Source organism: Lepidochelys olivacea (genome assembly GCF_965140295.1).
Source record: "Lepidochelys olivacea isolate rLepOli2 genome assembly, chromosome: 11".
Classification (NCBI taxonomy): Eukaryota; Metazoa; Chordata; order Testudines; family Cheloniidae; genus Lepidochelys; species Lepidochelys olivacea.
Genome location: NC_140421.1, coordinates 72,712,828 through 72,725,438, shown reverse-complemented (window position 1 = coordinate 72,725,438; position 12,611 = coordinate 72,712,828). Strand labels below are relative to the sequence as shown.

The 12,611-nt window shown below is 47.2% G+C and overlaps 1 long non-coding RNA gene across 1 annotated transcript in view; it reads left to right on the top strand.

The window, feature by feature from the left end:
• Positions 1-11,622, top strand: part of LOC311528645 — a 29,615-nt gene extending 17,993 nt beyond the window's left edge. The window contains exons 3-4 of the long non-coding RNA XR_014713654.1: positions 6,019-6,188; positions 11,473-11,622. This is a non-coding gene — a long non-coding RNA (uncharacterized lncRNA). The remainder of the gene's footprint in view (positions 1-6,018; positions 6,189-11,472) is intronic.
• The last annotated feature ends 989 nt before the right edge of the window (positions 11,623-12,611 follow it).

The window sequence follows — 12,611 nt, the reverse complement described above, 5'->3', positions numbered from 1 at the left end:
TCAGTGCAGGCGAGAAAGCATGGTTGAGTTGCTGTGCATTTCCCAAAGGCCATTCACCAGAGGGAGCAAACTCAGTGTGCTGGCTCAGCTCATTAGCCCAGAAACAGGCCAGAACCTGGAGAAAGGTCAAAGGTGGTTTTAAGCTGCATGTCTCCCTCAGACTGCCTCCTGGACGGGCAACACAGAATGTTTGCTTAAGTTTTATTCCTGACTTTGGGCCTGCTGGAGTGAATTAGCACTGCTCCATTAGAGTCAGCTGAGGATCCGACCCCATATCTCCCTTTGCTGCCCACTTTCCTTTCGCAATCCCTGGGGTAAGATGGAAAGAATTTGTTTAGGTTGCAGTGGGATAAAACAGTTACAGGGTGATTCATAATTTATGCACTCCCCAGCCTTGTGGAGGGATAAACGTCCATCCATTGCAAGCTTCTGTGAAGCCTAATTATAGCAAAGCAATTAGGGAAGTAAAGCTGTGTATTAATTCTTAATGTCAGCTTTTTGCCCACCTGTTTTGTGTCTGTCCCCTGAGTGTGATGAGAGAAAAGTCTGCCTCGATCGCAATCATGGGACCTTGACATGACAACCTGATGTGTAGAAAGAATAGTAAATATGGCAGGCGGCCAGCTTGGCTTAACAGTGAAATCCTTGCTGATCTTAAACACAAAAAAGAAGCTTACAAGAAGTGGAAGATTGGACCTGGGAGACCAGGGATGAGTATAAAAATATTGTTCGGGCATGCAGGAGTGAAATCAGGAAGGCCAAATCACACCTGGAGTTGCAGCTAGCAAGAGATGTTAAGAGTAACAAGAAGGGTTTCTTCAGGTATGTTGGCAACAAGAAGAAAGTCAAGGAAAGTGTGGGCCCCTTACTGAATGAGGGAAGCTACCTAGTGACAGAGGATGTGGAAAAAGCTAATGTACTCACTGCTTTTTTTGCCTCTGTCTTCACGAACAAGGTCAGCTCCCAGACTACTACACTGGGCAGCACAGCATGGGGAGGAGGTGACCAGCCCTCTGTGGAGAAAGAAGTGGTTTGGGACTATTTAGAAAAGTTGGATGTGCACAAGTCCATGGGCCCGGATGCATTGCATCCGAGAGTGCTAAAGGAGTTGGCGGATGTGATTGCAGAGCCATTGTCCATTATTTTTAAAAACTCATGGTGATCCAGGGAGGTCCCGGATGACTGGAAAAAGGCTAATGTAGTGCCCATCTTTTAAAAAGGGAAGAAGAAGGATCCTGGGAACTACAGGCCAGTCAGCCTCACCACAGTCCCTGGAAAAATCATGGAGCAGGTCCTCAAGGAATCAATTCTGAAGCACTTAGAGGAGAGGAAAGTGATAAGGAACAGTCAGCATAGATTCACCAAGGGCAAGTCGTGCCTGACTAATCTAATTGCCTTCTATGATGAGATAACTGGTTCTGTGGATGAAGGGAAAGCAGTGGACGTGTTGTTCCTTGACTTTAGCAAAGCTTTTGACACTGTGTCCCACAGTATTCTTGTCAGCAAGTTAAAGAAGTATGTGCTGGATGAATGCACTATAAGGTGGGTAGAAAATTGGCTAGATTCTCGGGTTCAATGGGTAGTGATCAATGGCTCCATGTCTAGTTGGCAGTCAGTATCAAGCAGAGTGCCCCAAGGGTCGGTCCTGGTGCTGGTTTTGTTCAATATCTTCATAAATGATCTCGAGGATGGTGTGGATTGCACCCTCAGCAAGTTTGCAGATGACACTAAACTGGGAGGAGTGGTAGATACGCTGGAGGGTAGGGATAGGATACAGAGGGACCTAGACAAATTGGAGGATTGGGCCAAAAGAAATCTGATGAGGTTCAACAAGGACAAGTGCAGAGTCCTGCACTTAGGACGGAAGAATCCAATGCACCGCTACAGACTAGGGACCGAATGGCTAGGCAGCAGTTCTGCAGAAAAGGACCTAGGGGTTATGGTGGACGAGAAGCTTGATATGAGTCAACAGTGTGCCCTTGTAGCCAAGAAGGCATTTTGGCATGTATAAGTAGGGGCATTGCCAGCAGATTGAGGGACATGATTGTTCCCCTCTATTTGACACTGGTGAGGCCTCTTTTGGAGTACTGTGTCTGGTTTTGGGCCCCACACTTCAAGAAGGATGTGGAAAAATTGGAAAGAGTCCAGCGGAGGGCAACAAAAATGATTAGGGGACTGGAACACATGACTTGTGAGGAGAGGCTGAGGGAACTGGGATTGTTTAGTCTGCGGAAGAGAAGACTGAGGGGGAATTTGATAGCTGCTTTCAACTACCTGAAAGGGGGTTCCAAAGAGGATGGATCTAGACTGTTCTCAGTGGTAGCGGATGACAGGGCAAGGAGTAATGGTCTCAAGTTGCAGTGGGGGAGATTTAGGTTGGATATTAGGAAAAACTTTTTCACTAGGAGGGTGGTGAAACACTGGAATGCGTTGTCTAGGGAGGTGGTGGAATCTCCTTCCTTAGAAGTTTTTAAGGTCAGGCTTGACAAAGCCCTGGCTGGGATGATTTAATTGGGGATGGGTCCTGCTTTGAGCAGGGGGTTGGACTAGATGATCTCCTGAGGTCCCTTCCAACCCTGATATTCTATGATTCTATGAAGTGTGCAGGAGGCCGTGGTGCTGCTTTGGGAGACCTCTGAGAAATTGCTGGACAACTGTCTTGCGAAATGCAAACCCTTCTGGAATGTTAGCCCTGGGGCCGGAGTGTTTATGAAGCTGTGCTGCACCACTAATGGTGGATTTGTCACAGTATTTAGCTTAGGGGCTAAATCACGGCTTCGCCACAAGTCCTGCATAAGGGGCAGGGCCGGTTCTAGGCACCAGCAAACCAAGCACGTGCTTGGGGCGGCACATTTTCAGGGGTGGCACCATTCTGGCCATCCTTTTCTTTTTTTTTTTTTTTTTGCTTTGGGCGGCAAAAGCCTAGAGCCAGCCCTGGCAGCAGCAGCCCGTCGTGCGCAGGGGGTGCCCTGGGGCCACTGCGGTTCGCGCCATGTGGCAGCAGCACCCGCACCTTGTGGCTCTGAGCGGGCGACACTAGGGCTGGGGGCCGTCCAGCGGGGCACACGGAGCTGCCTGCAGGTTCCACAGGGCAGCCGCCCCCCAGCGCCGCAGCCGGGGCTGGGCGAAGCGGCCCGAGCTGCCCAGGGACTGTGGCAGGGCAGCCAGAAGCAGCAGCAGCAGCGCGACCATAGAGGACGGGGCGCTTCCTCTGGGGCTGCCCTGCCCCGGCTCCTCAGCCCCCTGCTGGGGCGGTCCCACAGCTCTGCCCTCCCGTGTCCCGGCCAGTCCTGGAGGCGGGAGCCCTGGCTGGAGGGACCCTGGGCTGAGGCGCGGCCCGGGAGCCCCATTGCTTTCCCCAATCCTGCCAGCGCCAGACTGGCTGGAGGTGAGGGGGGAGCGGGCAGAGTCAGCACTGGTGGAGGGAAGCCCAGGGCTGGGGTGGCAGGGGGTGTGGGTGGGGTGGTGGGGAGAGCCCAGCACTGGAGTGGTAGGGGGCGCGGGTGGGGTGGAGTTGGGTGGGGGGGAGAGCCCAGCGCTGGGCGGCAGAGGGTGCGGGTGGGGGAGGGCATTGGTGCGGGGAGTGAGAGCCCAGGGCTGGGGTTGGGGGCAGCCAAAATTTTTTTTGCTTGGGGCTGCAAAAAACCTAGAGCCGGCCCTGATAAGGGGCTGCACAGAAATGCACCCGAGGAGCATAGGACCAACCAGAATGTGACTCCGAGAGCTACAATCTGGTCTCCACTCCCTGCCATGCTCTGGTGAGGAACATCATCAACCTGGACCCTGCACAGCTTACTTCCCGCTCGGTGTTGGGTCAGCCCCACGCTGTCTGCTCCCTCCCATGCTCCTCCCACGATACCACCTATAAGCACAAGGAAGTGAGGGGACTTGTTACACAGTTGCTGCCCTGCATGGGCATGCAGCAAGTGTCACAGGCTGGCTCTTAGGCTGTCTACTCTGCAGCTGGTGTGCAATGTCCAGCTCGGCTAGACGTACATGCGCTAGCGAGCGACACATAAGGTAGCCGTGGCTGCACAGGCTAGCTTGCCTAGTACAAGTCTGCCAGGGACCCTCAGCATGTAGGCAACCTGCATGTCTTAGACTACCCTGCTATTTTTAGCACGCTAGCTTTCAAAGCTAGCACATCTCCCCACAGTGGAAACCACACCTCCAGCTGCAGTGTCAATGTACCCTTCCTGAAATGTGGTTTCCTCCCCTTTCGCTAGCTTGTTATTTAGTGTAGGGTTTGCTCATGATGAGAGCTGGGCTTCTGGCACTAATTTATTTATAGTTAATAAACAATGCAATTAGTTTATGTGTATGGGGAGTTTGGGGGATTGTGGATTAAATCAACCTAGTCCCCGCATATATAAAATATCACGCCAAGCTTGTAAGCAGAGAGTTTGGCCAGGAAGGACAGAAGGTCAGATTTAATGTCCCTGGAATGTAGTGTCCTTCTGCGCTGTTCTGATTGACAACCTGAGGCCACAGAGACATTCTGGCAGCGGTATATGTGCTCCTCACATGCCATCCTTTCAATGAATATTTTACATCCTGGATGTTCGCTATAGATGCTTGCTTTCAAGTGCATAAGGGATGTTAGAGAGGGGACTGAATGGAGCAGGTCTGCTCCGCTTGGAGCATTGTGTTGCAATTATTCATAAGCCTCTTGAGACACTGAGACCGGGTCTTCATCAGGAAAGAAAAGGCTTCTTTTCACCAGATTGCTATGGGGCCAAATCCCATCTCTGGATCCCTGGGTGTTTTAAGCTCCCCTGGGTCTCCTCCTTGGCACATTCCTGGGCTCCTCTCTGCTTCCCCTTCATGGAAATTGATCTCCTCAGGCCTGTCTGGCCTGAGCCCCCAGGACTAGTGCTGACCTCCAGGATACGCCCTCAGCTTAAACACACACTCTTCCAGAGTCCCACTGCAGCTGTGAGCCTCCCGGGTCACGATGTACCTCTCTCCAGGGGCACGTGGTAGGTGCAGCATCTAACACACCCAGACACTCTGCAAAGGGTTCTAACACTGTTGCTCTTCTACTTTCCAGATGAAGCACAAGAGCGTACAGAGCAGTTATAAGACACTGAGCACCCTGACCCCATTGCCTTTCACTAGCTCACCCGTCCCTTGGCGTTCCTAGTGAGGTTCCCCAGCCCCACCAGGTCCTACATTCAGCATCTCTCAGCTGTAGCTGGTGAAAAATGGCTCAGGAAGAGAGGACCAAAGAGATCACCCTCCAGCCTCTCTCTCAGGAGACCTCATGGTCAGCCTCCTCAGGTGACTAGAAACTCCTACCAGGTGATTTCATTGCCAGGTGACCTCTCCCCTGACCAACCCAGTGCTCCTGGTTGAGAGCCAGTAACGTGTTTAGAGTTATCCCCTTTCAATGGGAGAGCACTTTATGTCAATTGGAATTGCAATTGGAATTGCAGTCCAAAGCAGAGGCCAAGAGACCATAGAGAAGACAAAGGGTTACACACTGAAAATGGAGTCTGTATAGTTATAGGCAGAGCTTTCATAATCTCACACTGGATTCATGAATTGTACAGATTCCCCAAATTGCCAAAGAGGGCTAGGCAGGCCTGAGGGGACGGCGTGGTGTCCCCTGTGTGCACATCCAGAGAAGTGTGCGGGGAGTCAATAAGAGTTCTCCTTGTAGCAGCTGTTGGGGGCATGCTCAGAGAGCCAAGGCTCTAACAAGCAAGGAGAGCACGTGACTGTGGGTGACAGCTCTGCTCCTCTGGCACCATGGAACTCCCTGCAATAAGGGTAAAGCTGGCCTGTGCAGGAGAGAGAGTCTTCTCAGGGGCTGGTACCAGACGGTCGAACAAACTCTCCCAGGAACTAAAGACCATCCCAAACCTCACCACCTTCTACTCAAGGTGCCCTGCTCCAGCTGGCTTTCTTGGCTATAAACACAGAGCAGCACGGTGACAAACAAAAAAGATTAAAATGATTTTTTTTAAATGCCTGCGTAACCAAAACACTGCATCACACCCACCGTTCTCTCCCTAGGGAGAGAACAAACCACACGTGACAGATGTGAGATGGGTCATTTAACACACTACTGGAAAGTGCTCAGATGCTACACTGATGAAGGTGGTCTATGATCCTACCTAGAACAGAATCGACACACCAGCAGAGAAATTGAATGACTTCACCACAACCTTCAGATGTGATCTTGGGTAAGTCCCTAACTGAACCCAGCTCAATCCTTAAACACAATACCATCTCCCCACTCTGTCTTTTCTGTTTAAATAGTCTGTAAATGCACAGCTGAAAGTATCAAATACCCATATATCATCCCTTCCCCTCCTTGATGGGCCATCTTCCCCTATGGTAGCCACAACACCCTGATATCATTAGCTCAGAAACCTCCATCTGTTACCAGGCTAATGGAACCGAAATGATACATGAAATAAATCCAAATTCCCCCACTTTCTGTCTCACTGTAGTTTCACCAGGAAATATGCAGAAATTGTTGGTTTCCAAAGAACTTAAATTGTTCACTTAAGACAAGAGGGTACTTGCAAAGAATGTTAATGACTTGTGTACAGGTATAATGAAAAAAGCTTGTCTTACTTTCCCCCTTCCTGTTCCTTTTTAACAGTACAGAAACCCAGACTCAAATGCCAACTTTATTCATGTAAAGGCTACTGCATCTCACTCTCAAGAAACCTGATTGTGGCTGCATAAATCTGATGGCCTGACACATCTTTCTATAAGGGATTGCACAGGCAAATATATAGCATATGAAAGAGTGTCAGGATTGAAGAATAGCTTCAATAAACAGATCTAAAATAAGAAATGGCAGGAAACTTTCAATGACAGAAAAAGCTCTGGGAGCTTTGAGCTGCAGGTCGTGACTTTGATGGACAGATTGCATTCTCAATCCAGTGGGATGGTCTGCAGTCCTTGAATAGCATGGGGTAGGGGGCATATAGGTGATTGAAGATCTACAACTCAATGCCACATTGTAGCCAGGGGAGAAATAAAGTTGAAATAGAAGGGGAGAGGTGAGTATCAGTCTGGAGTGGAGACTCTATCACATTCCAGTGTGCTCCCGTTGGTGTGTAGACCTAAAAGCCAAAGCAGAGCACCACTTTGAGACTCAAGACCATTATTATGAAAAAGCAAATAGGTACCTGCACCAGATCAGCTCCCATCTAGAAACACATTCCAGAGACGCACTGTGTGTGTTAGACCAGCACACCTGGCTTCTGTTCATGACGCACATACAAACAAAGCATCTCTATCTTCTTCCATGGTAACAGTTCTGTAGGACCAAAGAATGCTGTCAAGCTGACTAGGAAACCCTCTGTCACAACATAGGCTAGTGGAGAAGGCACTGAGCAGCGGGAGACCTGAGTTCTGGTCTCAGCTCTGTCGGTGACCTGGGGCACGCACTTCCCTTCTTGTCTGTGTAGGCCTTGTCTTCTCTGATAACACTCAAGGTGCTAATTTAAAACACTATAGTTATCCCAGTATAATCACCCATGTGGACCCTCTGATTCTGGTATAAAAGTACCTTTTTCAGTTGAGCTCATTGTGACGGGTTCAGTCACAGAGATCCCCTGAAGACTGTCACCTGAAATTACCTCTGAGCCCATTTTCCCTGCCAGCTTGGGACTCCAGAACCCTGCCTTGTTCAGCCAGACACGCAAGCCTGCTGCAACACAGACCCAGGCTTTGGGCCACGCCCCCAAAGCTGTAGGCTTTAATTAAAACAGCTCAGCAGGTTACCTGTCTCCAGCACCCAGACACCCAATTCCCAATGGGATCCAAACCCCAAATAAATCCATTTTACTCTGTATAAAGCTTATACAGGGTAAATTCGTAAATTGTTCACCCTCTATATCACTGATAGAGAGATATGCATAGCTGTTTGCTCCCCCAGGTGTTAATCACTTACTCTGGGTTTATTAAAAAACAAAAGTGATTTCATTAAGTATAAAAAGTTTAAGATTTAAGTGGTTTCAAGTAATAACAGACAAAGCAAAGTAAGTCACCAAGCAAAATAACTCAAAAACATGCAAGTCTAAGCCTACTACATTAAAAAACTGATTACAGGTAATATCTCACCTTCCGAGATGTTCCAATAAGTGTCTTTCACAGACTAGACTCCTTCCTAGTCTGTGCCCAATCCTTTTCCCTGGTACAGTCCTTGTTAGTTCCAGCAGACATCTCAGGTGGTAAGCAGGGGTTTTCTCATGACTGGCTTCCCCCTTTGTCCTGCTCCACCCCCTTCTATAGCTTTGGCACAAGGAGGGAATCTTCTGTCTCTCTGGGTCCCCACCCCTCCTTCTAAATGGAAAAGTACCAGATTTAAGATGGATTTCATTATCAGGTGACATGGTCACATGTCACTGTAAGACCCCCTAGTCTGCATTTCCCATGGGCTGGCCCACACGTACACAGGAAGGCTTTCAAGTAACTAAGGCCATTTACAACTGATTGTTTCTAGAGCACCCTGAATGGCCTCCACTTAATATGTTTACATCAGTAATACAAGTTTATATCTTATTCCCCTAACTCCAGATATAGAAATAATACATGCAAACAAATAGGACGAACACATAGAATACAAGCATTCTAATGATACCATACAAGGGCTATTTAGCGTAAATCACATTCCAGTTATGTCATATTCATAAGCATATTTCCATAAAGGATATGGAATGCAACATCACACTCATTTACAGTGGGGATTATACCAGTAGAACTATAGATCTGTTTACATTCACACTTTAGGTCATACCGAAAAACCTCTCCTTAGTAGACAAGGCCTTACGTTGTAAGTTCCACACAGCAGGGACTGTCTCTTACTGGGACCTTGCCTAAACTAGGATAAGAGGTGTGTTGTTAGAATGCTCTATCTAACACAGTTGAAAATAATCTAGTGTAGACAAGGCAGGCTGCCTTTAACACATGCTAAATTGGCCAGGTTAAAGTGCTGGAGCTTGACCAGCGTAGCATGTCTACACTAGACTTTTCCAACAGGGTGGTCAGAATGGGTTAGCTAACACACTCTACCTCACTTTCACACTCTCAACCCTGTCTAGACAAGTCTGAAGTGTTTGCACTGTGTGTGTCTAGCACAAAGGGGCCTCAATCCTAACATCACTAAAGTGGGGGGTGGGGGAGGAGGAGGGGGTGTTAAATAAAGTTTTCAAATTAAGTGACTAGAACCAGTTGGCATTTTTTTGAATGTTGATATCAAAAAAATGCAAGTTGTGATAAAAAAAGGAAATGACAGTGACAGAACTGTCAAAAGTTTTCCCCAGGTGCTTTGGGGCCAGCTATATTGTTGAGCAAAGCCAGATAAAAAAATAAGATGACAGATTCCTGCTCAGGGTTATTGCTTGAGTGGCACTCGGGAGCTGGTTATCTCTGACCTGGGCAGTGTCTTCCCTTGTCCTCCTGCAAGGCTACATTTGTTTTTGTTTTTCTTCCTTGGAGCAGAAAGCAAACTCCAGAGCCACACTGTTTGCCTGCAGGAGCCTGTCCCTGCTATGGAGAATCACTCCCACAATGGTAAATTGCTCAATTCCTCACTGTCAACAGGAGGTTGGAGGCAGCTGCAGAGACATTAGTGCAATTACATTGGCATGCAACCAGGGCAAAGGAGAGGAGAATCAAGCTCAACCACTTAGGGTCAGGATAAAAAAAATAAAAGCCTCAAGAGAGCGATAAATGGTTTATAACCATCCAAAGCTCTTTTTTCATACAAGTGGTACTGTTGGACCCTCTCCTGCCCTTCCTCGTGTGACCCATTGACCACACACAAGAGCCTGCATGATCAGAACAGTGGCTCAAATCCTCAAAGGTATTTAAACACCTAACTCCCATTGAAATGAATGTGTTAGGGGTCTAAATACTGCTGAGGATCTGAACCACTATTCACACTCATGTATAATTTGTCCATCACTTCACTGCGCTCTCCATAGCTATGCTTAGGAAATCACATTGCCCACACAGAACAAATGCTGGACACATATGCAAACTAGAGTACAATCAGCAGATATGTTTGCTCTGTATAAATTATTTCAGTGAGTCCTCACTGTTAGAAGCAATTGCTCTGCCAAGTCCTGAGATCATTACTCAGTGTTTACTCAGTCCTTAGTCAGGCAGATCTCCCTCTGAAATTCTGCTTCTGCCAAATAGGTGCCCTTTGTTTATAGATTCTTGTTTATAGATTCTTGTGAACTCCTGTCTGAAAACCAGGCACAACTGGAATCACTGTGAACACACACACTCTCTACTGGATCACAAACATGCATACAAAATCTGGAGATTTTGATGTCCCCCACAGTACAAAGGAGAACAAAAACCTGCCACCTCAAACTACCCAGCTCCCTTCCCTTGATTAAAACAGAATCATGCAGTCATGCAGCAAGGCCTGTTAAACGCTGTCTCCCTCAGCCCAAGCCAGTAACACCATCAATGGACTCATCACTGATAGACCCACCACTGCGACCCTTCTGTTTGCTGTGAACTCCAGTGCCCCAGCTGATTACAGCAATGCCAGGAGAGGACGGTGATTTCCAAGGGAGCCAGGACCTGAACAGTGCAGGGCTTTGAGACATGATCTTAGCTCAGTAGGATTTTAAAAATGAGAATGCCCAGCATTACAATAGCAAGGAGTAAGTCAATCAATAAATACAAACCCCAAAGAATGTTGGAAGAGATATAAACCACATGCTTCAGGGCAAAAGCCAAGTCACAACGCTGGGGGTTAGGAACAAACTTTCCCTGGGGGGAGATTCTCACATAACTGCCTATTGCTGCATTTCCTATCTCTTCCTCTGAAGTAGCTAGGAAGGATGGGTCAGTGTTAGCCTCAGTGTTAGGAGACTAGGTTCAAATTCCCTGCTCTGCTACAGGACCCCTGTGCGACACTTCGGTTTGGTTGACACGTAAAATGCTTTACTGGAATAACGGTATCAGTAAAGAGCGAGAGTTTTACTGAAACAGCTGCGCCGGCAAAAGCCCTAGCGTAGACACAGTTTTACCAGGATAAGGTGCTTTCTACCAGTAAGGCTTGTTTCATTCTGCCCAACCGGAATGCGCTACATGGAATAAACCATTCATACCGGTACAATTGCTTCTGCACTTGGGGAGGAGATACGTGGCTGCTTTATCTATTGCTACAGTTAACGTGGCAAAACTTTGGAGTGTAGACAAGGTTGAATTCTTTCTGCGTCTCTGGTCTTCATCTGTAAAATGGGAATAATAGTCCTTCCCTACCTCATAGGGGCATTGTAAGGATAGAGTGATCATATCAGACACCATGGTAGTGGGGGCCACATAAGAACCTAAGAGATACTGGTTTAGATGTCTGAATCAATTGGACAGTTCTTTTGGCCATGAAATTGGAATTAATTTTGGAAATGTGCAATGGAAACTATGAAACACGAGCATTTTCTAATCATCCTGTTTCATGAAAGCCTTTTCTCTTCTCATCAACAGTTCCTAAGACTCCATGCTGACAGAGGAAATCCCATTATACAGGTCCGGCAGTGGGGTCTGATCCCAGCATGAGAGGGCATGTGTGAAAATCCAGGTCAGAACAGCTCGCTAGTCACAACCTGACCTGTAGGAAGCCTGCACTCTCTCAGAACTGGCTAAAAATATACCAGCTGTAAACAGAGCAGGGGAAAAAAAAGGTCTTAATAGAAAAAGAAAATAGTAAAAGATTGTTTTTCCTCAGCGTGCCCCACATTTAAAGGAACGCTCGGCTATAGTTAATCACTTCAGGATATCTGCTGATAAATAATTATGTTCAGTGAAAGGTCTGACAATACAATTTGTCATCAATCATCTCTCTATATCAGTCCCTTATAATGGGTTTGGGGCATCCAATAAACTGGCTGCCAGTCACAGGAAAGGCTGATGTTAAAAATAAATAAAACTATAAATCACCTGGTTTGATTTCTGCCCTTTCAGCTTGTGATAATAGTTCCATTTAGTGCTCTGGCTATAAACATTTTCACAAGAAAAATAATACTTTTTATCAAGTGGGCCGGGTTATTTATTTATGCTGATCTTTACTGTTCTCCAGTCAAAGAACTCTGTGCACTCTGAATGAGCTTGTAAAAATACACAGCCTCAACAATTATCCTAAGATCAGATATCCCTGCACCACTACAGATGTGACACCATGGTGTGCAAACCCTTCTGCAATTTGACTCCCAACTGACTTCCACCTACACCCAGCCCCAATTTATCTCCTGACCTCAGGAGAATCGAGGAGTCGTACTGTGCACCTAAAGTTAACAAAGTCAGGCTATTATGAACCAACATGAAGAGGAGTGATTTCCAAAGGCTAATGAGATGGCCTGATCCAGCTTTCATTGATATCAGTGGCTTAAGCACATGCTTAACTTTAAGCAAGGCCTGGTCTACACACGAAGTTGCACTGGTTTAATTAAAGGGGCAATGTTAAACCGATTGAATGGTGCATGTGAACACCTGTACATCATAGACAAGCTCTAAGTTCCATCAGTGGGACTGAAGCATGAGCTTAAAAAGTGCTTTGATGACCTAGTGCCTTCACACACACAGCTGTCTGCCAGGGTTTGCAGCACATGGGTGATAACATTCTTTTT